We start from the raw sequence: 12,853 nt of genomic DNA on the forward strand, positions 1-12,853 counted from the left end.
TAAAGTGGACTTATACATTGAAGTCGATCCGGACATACTTAAGTTAAACTTAATACTACAGAGTAGGACATCCGGAGATCGACAGCTTGGGCGGCCACGTAATTGTCTAGAGTGGACTTATACATTGCAGTCGATCCGGACATACTTAAGTTAAACTTAATACTACAGAGTAGGACATCCGGAGATCGACAGCTTGGGCGGCCACGTAATTGTCTAGAGTGGACTTATACATTGAAGTCGATCCGGACATACTTAAGTTTAACTTAATACTACAGAGTAGGACATCCGGAGATCGACAACTAGGGCGGCCACGTAACAGACTACGGTGGACTTATACATCGAAGTCGATCCGGACATCCTTAAGTTTAACTTAATACTACAAACTAGGTCATCCGGAGATCGACAACATGGGCGGCCACGTAATTGTCTAAAGTGGACTTATACATTGAAGTCGATCCGGACATACTTAAGTTAAACTTAATACTACAGACTAGGTCATCCGGAGATCGACACCTAGGGCGGCCACGTAACAGACTACGGTGGACTTATACGACGAAGTCGATCCGGACATCCTTAAGTTAAACTTAATACTACAGACTAGGTCATCCGGAGACGACAGCTTGGGCGGCCACGTAACAGACTACGGTGGACTTATACATTGAAGTCGATCCGGACACACATAAGTTAAACTTAATACTACAGACTAGGTCATCCGGAGATCGACAACTAGGGCGGCAACGTAATTGTCTAAAGTGAACTTATACATTGAAGTTAATCCGAACATACTTAAGTTTAACTTAATACTACAGAGTAGGTCATCCGGAGATCGACAGCTTGGGCGGCCACGTAATTGTCTAAAGTGGACTTATACACTGAAGTCGATCCGGACATACTTAAGTTAAACTTAATACTACAGAGTAGGACATCCGGAGATCGACAGCTTGGGCGGCCACGTAATTGTCTAGAGTGGACTTATACATTGAAGTCGATCCGGACATACTTAAGTTATACTTAATACTACAGACTAGGTCATCCGGAGATCGACAACTTGGGCGGCCACGTAAGAGACTACAATGGACTTATACATCGAAGTCGATCTGGGCATACTTAAGTTAAACTTAATACTACAGACTAGGTCATCCGGAGATCGACAACTAGGGCGGCCACGTAACAGACTACGGTGGACTTATACATTGAAGTCGATCTGGGCATACTTAAGTTAAACTTAATACTACAGACTAGGTCATCCGGAGATCGACAACTAGGGCGGCCACGTAACAGACTACGGTGGACTTATACATTGAAGTCGATCTAGGCATACTTAAGTTAAACTTAATACTACAGACTAGGTCATCCGGAGACGACAGCTTGGGCGGCCACGTAACAGACTACGGTGGACTTATACATTAAAGTCGATCCGGACATACTTAAGTTAAACTTAATACTACAGAGTAGGACATCCGGAGATCGACAGCTTGGGCGGCCACGTAATTGTCTAAAGTGGACTTATACATTGAAGTCGATCCGGACATACTTAAGTTATACTTAATACTACAAACTAGGTCATCCGGAGATCGACAACTTGGGCGGCCACGTAATTGTCTAAAGTGGACTTATACATCGAAGTCGATCCGGACATACTTAAGTTAAACTTAATACTACAGACTAGGTCATCCGGAGATCGACAACTAGGGCGGCCACGTAACAGACTACGGTGGACTTATACATCGAAGTCGATCCGGACATCCTTAAGTTAAACTTAATACTACAGACTAGGTCATCCGGAGATCGACAACTTGGGCGGCCACGTAACAGACTACGGTGGACTTATACATTGAAGTCGATCCGGACATACTTAAGTTAAACTTAATACTACAGACTAGGTCATCCGGAGACGACAGCTTGGGCGGCCACGTAACAGACTACGGTGGACTTATACATTGAAGTCGATCCGGACATACTTAAGTTAAACTTAATACTACAGACTAGGTCATCCGGAGATCGACAACTAGGGCGGCCACGTAATTGTCTAAAGTGGACTTATACATTGAAGTCGATCCGGACATACTTAAGTTAAACTTAATACTACAGACTAGGTCATCCGGAGATCGACAACTAGGGCGGCCACGTAATTGTCTAAAGTGGACTTATACATTGAAGTCGATCCGGACATACTTAAGTTAAACTTAATACTACAGACTAGGTCATCCGGAGATCGACAACTAGGGCGGCCACGTAACAGACTACGGTGGACTTATACATTGAAGTCGATCCGGACATACTTAAGTTAAACTTAATACTACAGACTAGGTCATCCGGAGATCGACAACTAGGGCGGCCACGTAACAGACTACGGTGGACTTATACATTGAAGTCGATCCGGACATACTTAAGTTAAACTTAATACTACAGACTAGGTCATCCGGAGATCGACAACTAGGGCGGCCACGTAATTGTCTAAAGTGGACTTATACATTGAAGTCGATCCGGACATACTTAAGTTAAACTTAATACTACAGACTAGGTCATCCGGAGATCGACAGCTTGGGCGGCCACGTAATTGTCTAAAGTGGACTTATACATTGAAGTCGATCCGGACATACTTAAGTTATACTTAATACTACAGAGTAGGACATCCGGAGATCGACAGCTTGGGCGGCCACGTAAGAGACAACAATGGACTTATACATAAAAGTCGATCTGGGCATACTTAAGTTAAACTTAATACTACAGACTAGGTCATCCGGAGATCGACAACTAGGGCGGCCACGTAATTGTCTAAAGTGGACTTATACATTGAAGTCGATCCGGACATACTTAAGTTAAACTTAATACTACAGACTAGGTCATCCGGAGATCGACAACTAGGGCGGCCACGTAATTGTCTATAGTGGACTTATACATTGAAGTCGATCCGGACATACTTAAGTTAAACTTAATACTACAGACTAGGTCATCCGGAGATCGACAGCTTGGGCGGCCACGTAACAGACTACGGTGGACTTATACATTGAAGTCGATCCGGACATACTTAAGTTAAACTTAATACTACAGACTAGGTCATCCGGAGATCGACAACTTGGGCGGCCACGTAACAGACTACGGTGGACTTATACATTGAAGTCGATCCGGACATACTTAAGTTAAACTTAATACTACAGACTAGGTCATCCGGAGATCGACAGCTTGGGCGGCCACGTAACAGACTACGGTGGACTTATACATTGAAGTCGATCCGGACATACTTAAGTTAAACTTAATACTACAGACTAGGTCATCCGGAGATCGACAACTAGGGCGGCCACGTAACAGACTACGGTGGACTTATACATTAAAGTCGATCCGGACATACTTAAGTTAAACTTAATACTACAGACTAGGTCATCCGGAGATCGACAGCTTGGGCGGCCACGTAATTGTCTAAAGTGGACTTATACATTGAAGTCGATCCGGACATACTTAAGTTAAACTTAATACTACAGACTAGGTCATCCGGAGATCGACAACTTGGGCGGCCACGTAATTGTCTAAAGTGGACTTATACATTGAAGTCGATCCGGACATACTTAAGTTAAACTTAATACTACAGACTAGGTCATCCGGAGATCGACAACTAGGGCGGCCACGTAACAGACTACGGTGGACTTATACATCGAAGTCGATCCGGACATCCTTAAGTTAAACTTAATACTACAGACTAGGTCATCCGGAGATCGACAGCTTGGGCGGCCACGTAATTGTCTACAGTGGACTTATACATTGAAGTCGATCCGGACATACATAAGTTAAACTTAATACTACAGACTAGGTCATCCGGAGATCGACAACTAGGGCGGCCACGTAACAGACTACGGTGGACTTATACATTGAAGTCGATCCGGACATACATAAGTTAAACTTAATACTACAGACTAGGTCATCCGGAGATCGACAACTAGGGCGGCCACGTAATTGTCTAAAGTGGACTTATACATTGAAGTCGATCCGGACATACTTAAGTTTAACTTAATACTACAGAGTAGGACATCCGGAGATCGACAGCTTGGGCGGCCACGTAATTGTCTAAAGTGGACTTATACATTGAAGTCGATCCGGACATACTTAAGTTAAACTTAATACTACAGACTAGGTCATCCGGAGATCGACAACTAGGGCGGCCACGTAATTGTCTAAAGTGGACTTATACATTGAAGTCGATCCGGACATACTTAAGTTAAACTTAATACTACAGACTAGGTCATCCGGAGATCGACAACTAGGGCGGCCACGTAATTGTCTAAAGTGGACTTATACATTGAAGTCGATCCGGACATACTTAAGTTAAACTTAATACTACAGAGTAGGACATCCGGAGATCGACAGCTTGGGCGGCCACGTAATTGTCTACAGTGGACTTATACATTGAAGTCGATCCGGACATACTTAAGTTAAACTTAATACTACAGAGTAGGACATCCGGAGATCGACAGCTTGGGCGGCCACGTAAGAGACTACAGTGGACTTATACATAAAGTCGATCCGGGCATACTTAAGTTAAACTTAATACTACAGACTAGGTCATCCGGAGATCGACAACTAGGGCGGCCACGTAATTGTCTAAAGTGGACTTATACATTGAAGTCGATCCGGACATACTTAAGTTAAACTTAATACTACAGACTAGGTCATCCGGAGATCGACAACTAGGGCGGCCACGTAATTGTCTATAGTGGACTTATACATTGAAGTCGATCCGGACATACTTAAGTTAAACTTAATACTACAGACTAGGTCATCCGGAGATCGACAACTTGGGCGGCCACGTAACAGACTACGGTGGACTTATACATTGAAGTCGATCCGGACATACTTAAGTTAAACTTAATACTACAGACTAGGTCATCCGGAGATCGACAACTTGGGCGGCCACGTAACAGACTACGGTGGACTTATACATTGAAGTCGATCCGGACATACATAAGTTAAACTTAATACTACAGACTAGGTCATCCGGAGATCGACAACTAGGGCGGCCACGTAACAGACTACGGTGGACTTATACATTGAAGTCGATCCGGACATACTTAAGTTAAACTTAATACTACAGAGTAGGACATCCGGAGATCGACAGCTTGGGCGGCCACGTAATTGTCTAAAGTGGACTTATACATTGAAGTCGATCCGGACATACTTAAGTTATACTTAATACTACAGACTAGGTCATCCGGAGATCGACAACTTGGGCGGCCACGTAATTGTCTAAAGTGGACTTATACATTGAAGTCGATCCGGACATACTTAAGTTAAACTTAATACTACAGACTAGGTCATCCGGAGATCGACAACTAGGGCGGCCACGTAACAGACTACGGTGGACTTATACATCGAAGTCGATCCGGACATCCTTAAGTTTAACTTAATACTACAGAGTAGGACATCCGGAGATCGACAGCTTGGGCGGCCACGTAATTGTCTACAGTGGACTTATACATTGAAGTCGATCCGGACATACTTAAGTTATACTTAATACTACAGACTAGGTCATCCGGAGATCGACAACTTGGGCGGCCACGTAATTGTCTAAAGTGGACTTATACATTGAAGTCGATCCGGACATACTTAAGTTAAACTTAATACTACAGACTAGGTCATCCGGAGATCGACAACTTGGGCGGCCACGTAATTGTCTAAAGTGGACTTATACATTGAAGTCGATCCGGACATACTTAAGTTTAACTTAATACTACAGACTAGGTCATCCGGAGATCGACAACTTGGGCGGCCACGTAATTGTCTAAAGTGGACTTATACATTGAAGTCGATCCGGACATACTTAAGTTAAACTTAATACTACAGAGTAGGACATCCGGAGATCGACAGCTTGGGCGGCCACGTAAGAGACAACAATGGACTTATACATAAAAGTCGATCTGGGCATACTTAAGTTAAACTTAATACTACAGACTAGGTCATCCGGAGATCGACAACTAGGGCTGCCAAGTAATTGTCTAAAGTGGACTTATACATTGAAGTCGATCCGGACATACTTAAGTTAAACTTAATACTACAGACTAGGTCATCCGGAGATCGACAACTAGGGCGGCCACGTAATTGTCTATAGTGGACTTATACATTGAAGTCGATCCGGACATACTTAAGTTAAACTTAATACTACAGACTAGGTCATCCGGAGATCGACAACTTGGGCGGCCACGTAACAGACTACGGTGGACTTATACATTGAAGTCGATCCGGACATACTTAAGTTAAACTTAATACTACAGACTAGGTCATCCGGAGACGACAGCTTGGGCGGCCACGTAACAGACTACGGTGGACTTATACATTGAAGTCGATCCGGACATACATAAGTTAAACTTAATACTACAGACTAGGTCATCCGGAGATCGACAACTAGGGCGGCCACGTAACAGACTACGGTGGACTTATACATTGAAGTCGATCCGGACATACTTAAGTTAAACTTAATACTACAGACTAGGTCATCCGGAGATCGACAGCTTGGGCGGCCACGTAATTGTCTAAAGTGGACTTATACATTGAAGTCGATCCGGACATACTTAAGTTATACTTAATACTACAGACTAGGTCATCCGGAGATCGACAACTTGGGCGGCCACGTAATTGTCTAAAGTGGACTTATACATCAAAGTCGATCTGGGCATACTTAAGTTAAACTTAATACTACAGACTGGTCATCCGGAGATCGACAACTAGGGCGGCCACGTAACAGACTACGGTGGACTTATACATCGAAGTCGATCCGGACATCCTTAAGTTTAACTTAATACTACAGAGTAGGACATCCGGAGATCGACAGCTTGGGCGGCCACGTAATTGTCTATAGTGGACTTATACATTGAAGTCGATCCGGACATACTTAAGTTATACTTAATACTACAGACTAGGTCATCCGGAGATCGACAACTTGGGCGGCCACGTAATTGTCTAAAGTGGACTTATACATTGAAGTCGATCCGGACATACTTAAGTTATACTTAATACTACAGACTAGGTCATCCGGAGATCGACAACTTGGGCGGCCACGTAATTGTCTAAAGTGGACTTATACATTGAAGTCGATCCGGACATACTTAAGTTATACTTAATACTACAGACTAGGTCATCCGGAGATCGACAACTTGGGCGGCCACGTAATTGTCTAAAGTGGACTTATACATCAAAGTCGATCTGGGCATACTTAAGTTAAACTTAATACTACAGACTGGTCATCCGGAGATCGACAACTAGGGCGGCCACGTAACAGACTACGGTGGACTTATACATCGAAGTCGATCCGGACATCCTTAAGTTTAACTTAATACTACAGAGTAGGACATCCGGAGATCGACAGCTTGGGCGGCCACGTAATTGTCTATAGTGGACTTATACATTGAAGTCGATCCGGACATACTTAAGTTATACTTAATACTACAGACTAGGTCATCCGGAGATCGACAACTTGGGCGGCCACGTAATTGTCTAAAGTGGACTTATACATTGCAGTCGATCCGGACATACTTAAGTTATACTTAATACTACAGACTGGTCATCCGGAGATCGACAACTAGGGCGGCCACGTAACAGACTACGGTGGACTTATACATTGAAGTCGATCCGGACGTACATAAGTTAAACTTAATACTACAGACTAGGTCATCCGGAGATCGACAACTAGGGCGGCCACGTAACAGACTACGGTGGACTTATACATCGAAGTCGATCCGGACATCCTTAAGTTTAACTTAATACTACAGACTAGGTCATCTAGAGATCGACAACTTGGGCGGCCACGTAATTGTCTAAAGTGGACTTATACATTGAAGTCGATCCGGACATACTTAAGTTTAACTTAATACTACAGAGTAGGACATCCGGAGATCGACAGCTTGGGCGGCCACGTAATTGTCTAAAGTGGACTTATACATTGAAGTCGATCCGGACATACTTAAGTTATACTTAATACTACAGAGTAGGACATCCGGAGATCGACAGCTTGGGCGGCCACGTGAGAGACTACAATGGACTTATACATAAAAGTCGATCTGGGCATACTTAAGTTAAACTTAATACTACAGACTAGGTCATCCGGAGATCGACAACTAGGGCTGCCAAGTAATTGTCTAAAGTGGACTTATACATTGAAGTCGATCCGGACATACTTAAGTTAAACTTAATACTACAGACTAGGTCATCCGGAGATCGACAACTAGGGCGGCCACGTAATTGTCTAAAGTGGACTTACACATTGAAGTCGATCCGGACATACATAAGTTAAACTTAATACTACAGACTAGGTCATCCGGAGATTGACAACTAGGGCGGCCACGTAACAGACTACGGTGGACTTATACGACGAAGTCGATCCGGACATCTTTAAGTTAAACTTAATACTACAGACTAGGTCATCTGGAGACGACAGCTCGGGCGGCCACGTAACAGACTACGGTGGACTTATACATTGAAGTCGATCCGGACATACATAAGTTAAACTTAATACTACAGACTAGGTCATCCGGAGATCGACAACTAGGGCGGCCACGTAACAGACTACGGTGGACTTATACATTGAAGTCGATCCGGACATACATAAGTTAAACTTAATACTACAGACTAGGTCATCCGGAGATCGACAACTAGGGCGGCCACGTAATTGTCTAAAGTGGACTTATACATTGAAGTCGATCCGGACATACTTAAGTTTAACTTAATACTACAGAGTAGGACATCCGGAGATCGACAGCTTGGGCGGCCACGTAATTGTCTAAAGTGGACTTATACATTGAAGTCGATCCGGACATACTTAAGTTATACTTAATACTACAGAGTAGGACATCCGGAGATCGACAGCTTGGGCGGCCACGTAAGAGACAACAATGGACTTATACATAAAAGTCGATCTGGGCATACTTAAGTTAAACTTAATACTACAGACTAGGTCATCCGGAGATCGACAGCTTGGGCGGCCACGTTACAGACTACGGTGGATTTATACATCGAAGTCGATCTGGACATATATAAGTTTAACTTAATACTACAGACTAGGTCATCCGGAGATCGACAGCTTTAGTGGCCACGCATCATACTATGGAGGACCTATGCGTAAATTATTGAGGTACTAAGGATGGTAACGGGATAGATATTGGTAATTTTATTTTAAAAAAAATATTGTTGGTATAATTATGTACATTGTGTTGTTATTTTAATAACTGAACACGAATTTTAAAGTAAGGAATTCTTTTTTACCAAGAAGAAAACTTGAGGAAATGATGATGGTGCTAAAATGTGTAAATTTACTTAAAAAATATATGATGGTTTTGTGGTTGCTCACAATTGTTTATAAGGAGAGAACTGAGAACAAAATGGCATCATCGTACATAGACCTAATCCACGTAGTACTTAATTCGTGTGAAGATCATTCAGTACCCCAATTATTTTTCAGATATTTTAGTGTAGGTGCCTTTTTTTATCCCAAGGAAAACCAGAGTATATATCAAAAATGTATCGATTGACTAGTTAAAGAAAATTCTTTTAACGACCCTTTTTTTTTATAAATTTGTTTAGGAAATAGATTTTACCAAATCAAGCACTATACAGGGTCTAGAGTTAACAACCTAGTCACTTAAACAAAGGGGGTTTCAATTTTATTTTGTATCCAATTTGCAAGAAGGAGATTTTACTGAAAAATGAAACGTAAATACAATTTGTTTGACTGTATAGTTAAATCTGGACCCTTATAACTGTATATAATTTAACTATTATTAAAATTTTAAATACATTTCTACATGTGTTGCTTACCGGTTACTACGTATTATTTATACTTTTTTGGAAATTCACGACCAACCGCCACGTGTAAATTAATTGCATCTCTTCATATGCGCAAATTTAATCATCGCCATTATGTGAGCTTAACAGACCATGAAGGCCCAAGTCCCAACGCTGCCATCAGGAGGTAAGATGAGATGAGACGAGTAAATCTTAGCATCGCTTCGGATTTTTTTGGAATAACTTGAAAGTAAGTCCAAACTTACGGTACACTATGACAGTAATGTTTAAGTCATTCAAAAAAAGTAATTGTTTAAAAGTAAATTATAACTGCGAACAGTTTCGACACTTTTAATATATTATAAACGTACATTTGTTATTCACTGCTTGTTATTAAATAAATAAGCAGAAGTTTACATAGAAACTTATATTATTATACCTGTATAACCTATAAATTTAAGCCGTTAAAATCGCACATTGAATTTTGGCCAGCAAAGGTTGGCAAATTTTGTGTTTAAAGAGATCATATTTTTTATGTTTTACATAGAGTGAATAAATCATAAATGTTGTTTTCAAGGAGATCATACTCTCAACTGTTATTAACGCAAATATATTTATTTATGTAAGGTTGTAAACAAAATATCCCGTTTTAAATAAGAGTGTTTTCTTTGGTATGGTTGCAAAAAGCAGTAACCTAAAATTAAAGGGTCCTTTATGTCAAGACCAATATTCAATCATAGTTTTTAAAGTATCAGAAGTGATTATTGTTTCATTCATTTTTCCTTTTTTGTTTTATTTTAACAATCGTTGTCTCAAATTGGTTAAAACTTTCAAAAAAATATGACCTCCTAAAACTGAACTTTTCCAAAGGAACGCTGCACGAATCCAGATAATTTTGAAATAGATACCCGTTATATTTCTTAAGGGGATTAAAAACCGACGGTTTTGAGGTGTTTTAAAAAAATTGTGAGACTTTGACGAGCCAAATTTCAATTCTGTAAAAAACCATGAATTTGTAAGCCTCTTTATTGGGTTATGTGAAAAACCAAATTTTATTTCAAAAGTCAAATGGTTTTTTTTGTAATTGAAAAAATAAAATTTGAAAATTATTTAATATTAACACGCAATTTTTTTACATAAAAAATCCGTTTCCAACAAAACCTTGTAGAGTATAGCAAAATAACATAAAAATACATAATATCGTATGTATACGTTTACAGATTTGAAATCGGGCCACCTAAGTAGTCAACACTTCTTGGTTGTAGTAGTCTTGTTTTTTTAGTCTAAAATGTAAAAAAAAAAAAAATTCTAGTTAACGCTACTCGGCCATTTCTAAGGAGTAAAGTATAGGCAATTTTTCAAAAATCTTAAATTAGAGTTTCAACTATAATGTCTACTTATTAATACAGTAATGAGGATACTTTGTTGATTGCCATTTTTTTTGTCAGACTATCATAGTCATTTCTATAGGATAAATTACAATCTAAACTGCTTTGCACGGGACAAGTATGTGAGGTCAGTATTAACAGTGAATTTACCAAATTATCACAATGTAGTATAAAGTAGAACTTTATCCATGCGGTAGCTTTTAAATTTTTTTGATATCTATACTAAATATCTTTTTATAAGCAAATTAAAAAAGGAAAATAATGAATATTTACGAATGAACAATTTTGTTTGTGCTTAAGTTATCACACAACTAACACCGCTACCCCGTAGATAAAGTTCTTCTCTATCCATTGTAAAAATTGTATACGGCTACTCTAAATACCATCCTCACATTTTTGTCCCCCGTAAAACCATTTTTCGTGGATAAATTACGGGTGGGTAGCGTCCTCTTAAGTTTAAAGTATCTTTAATCCCTTAATGAAAAATGTAATCAAAATATGGTTGGGATCTGTTAATGTGACCCGAATAAAATAATATTATATTAGAAAACCTTTATTAGGATGTAAAATGATTATTCAACACAACTTACAACTAATTTTATTGCATGGTTAAGTTTAGTACTTCTACTAAATAATGGTTAATTAGTGCAAAATACTCACAATACCTGTATTGAATTTCAACCACCATCTGTCTGATGGTGTTTAACATTTTCAAAAGTTATTGTACATAGTTATTTGGCTATAGAGTAATTGAAAAAAAAAATAAAATGGTTGAAAGTTCACAATTTAATTTAACTTTTGACAAACTATTAAGATGGAAAATTATTTTAGTAATAACAAAACTGTTATAATATCAATATTCTAGTAATTTCTATGGAGATATCTATTTGTTCATAATATGTACTTACTATCAAAAAAACTAAGTTGAGAGGGGGGGTAAAAACAAAATATAATGTGAAAAATTAAGATAAAATTATGGGATATTGATTGAATCACCACAAAACGATAACCTTGTATTCGTTTTTTTTTTTGAAAAGTAGTAGCAACTATTAATTATATTATACTATATAGTCTAAAACATTATTTATTTTATAAATTCCATTATAATAAAATTATTGCGAGCACTGCCGACTGCAACAGTGTTTGTTCTGAAGTTCTGTAACTAGTAACAATATATAGTTACTTCATAATTTTTTGTTTTATTTTTAATTATTTTAATGTAAAACGCAATACTATAATATCAATTAAAAAAAAAATAATAATGCGTATAAACCATATAATAATTAATTAAGTGGCTCATCGACATTCTATTCACTGATGGACTTCTATAATATGCATACAGTTGTTATATGCTAAAATGGAAATGTTACTTGGCCCCTCGGGATATCCTATTTAATAGGGGCATCTCCAAACAAAAAAAGAGTAGTTGCATAATCTAGTCACGAGGGTTGTATTATCGAGTTGTTTTGAAATCCATTTTGAAACGCGAGCATGGCGTAATTTGTTAGCACAGTGCAATTTACACATTATCTTTTAAAATGTGTATCATACAGCATGGGGTTTCGGTAGTACATACTATATCAGCACTAGAAACTTTCTTTTTAAAAGCTCCCCTTAAAATACACAATGATTTAGATTAAATATACCATTATGGTTGTAAAATTTCATATATAAAATATTTTTTTATTTCAACGTTGTAC

Source organism: Adelges cooleyi, unplaced genomic scaffold (assembly GCF_023614345.1).
Source record: "Adelges cooleyi isolate 19-005CV unplaced genomic scaffold, UGA_ACOO_1.1 ACOO_flye_CR_arks_rails_tigmint_CR_PRNA_108, whole genome shotgun sequence".
Lineage (NCBI taxonomy): Eukaryota > Metazoa > Arthropoda > Insecta > Hemiptera > Adelgidae > Adelges > Adelges cooleyi.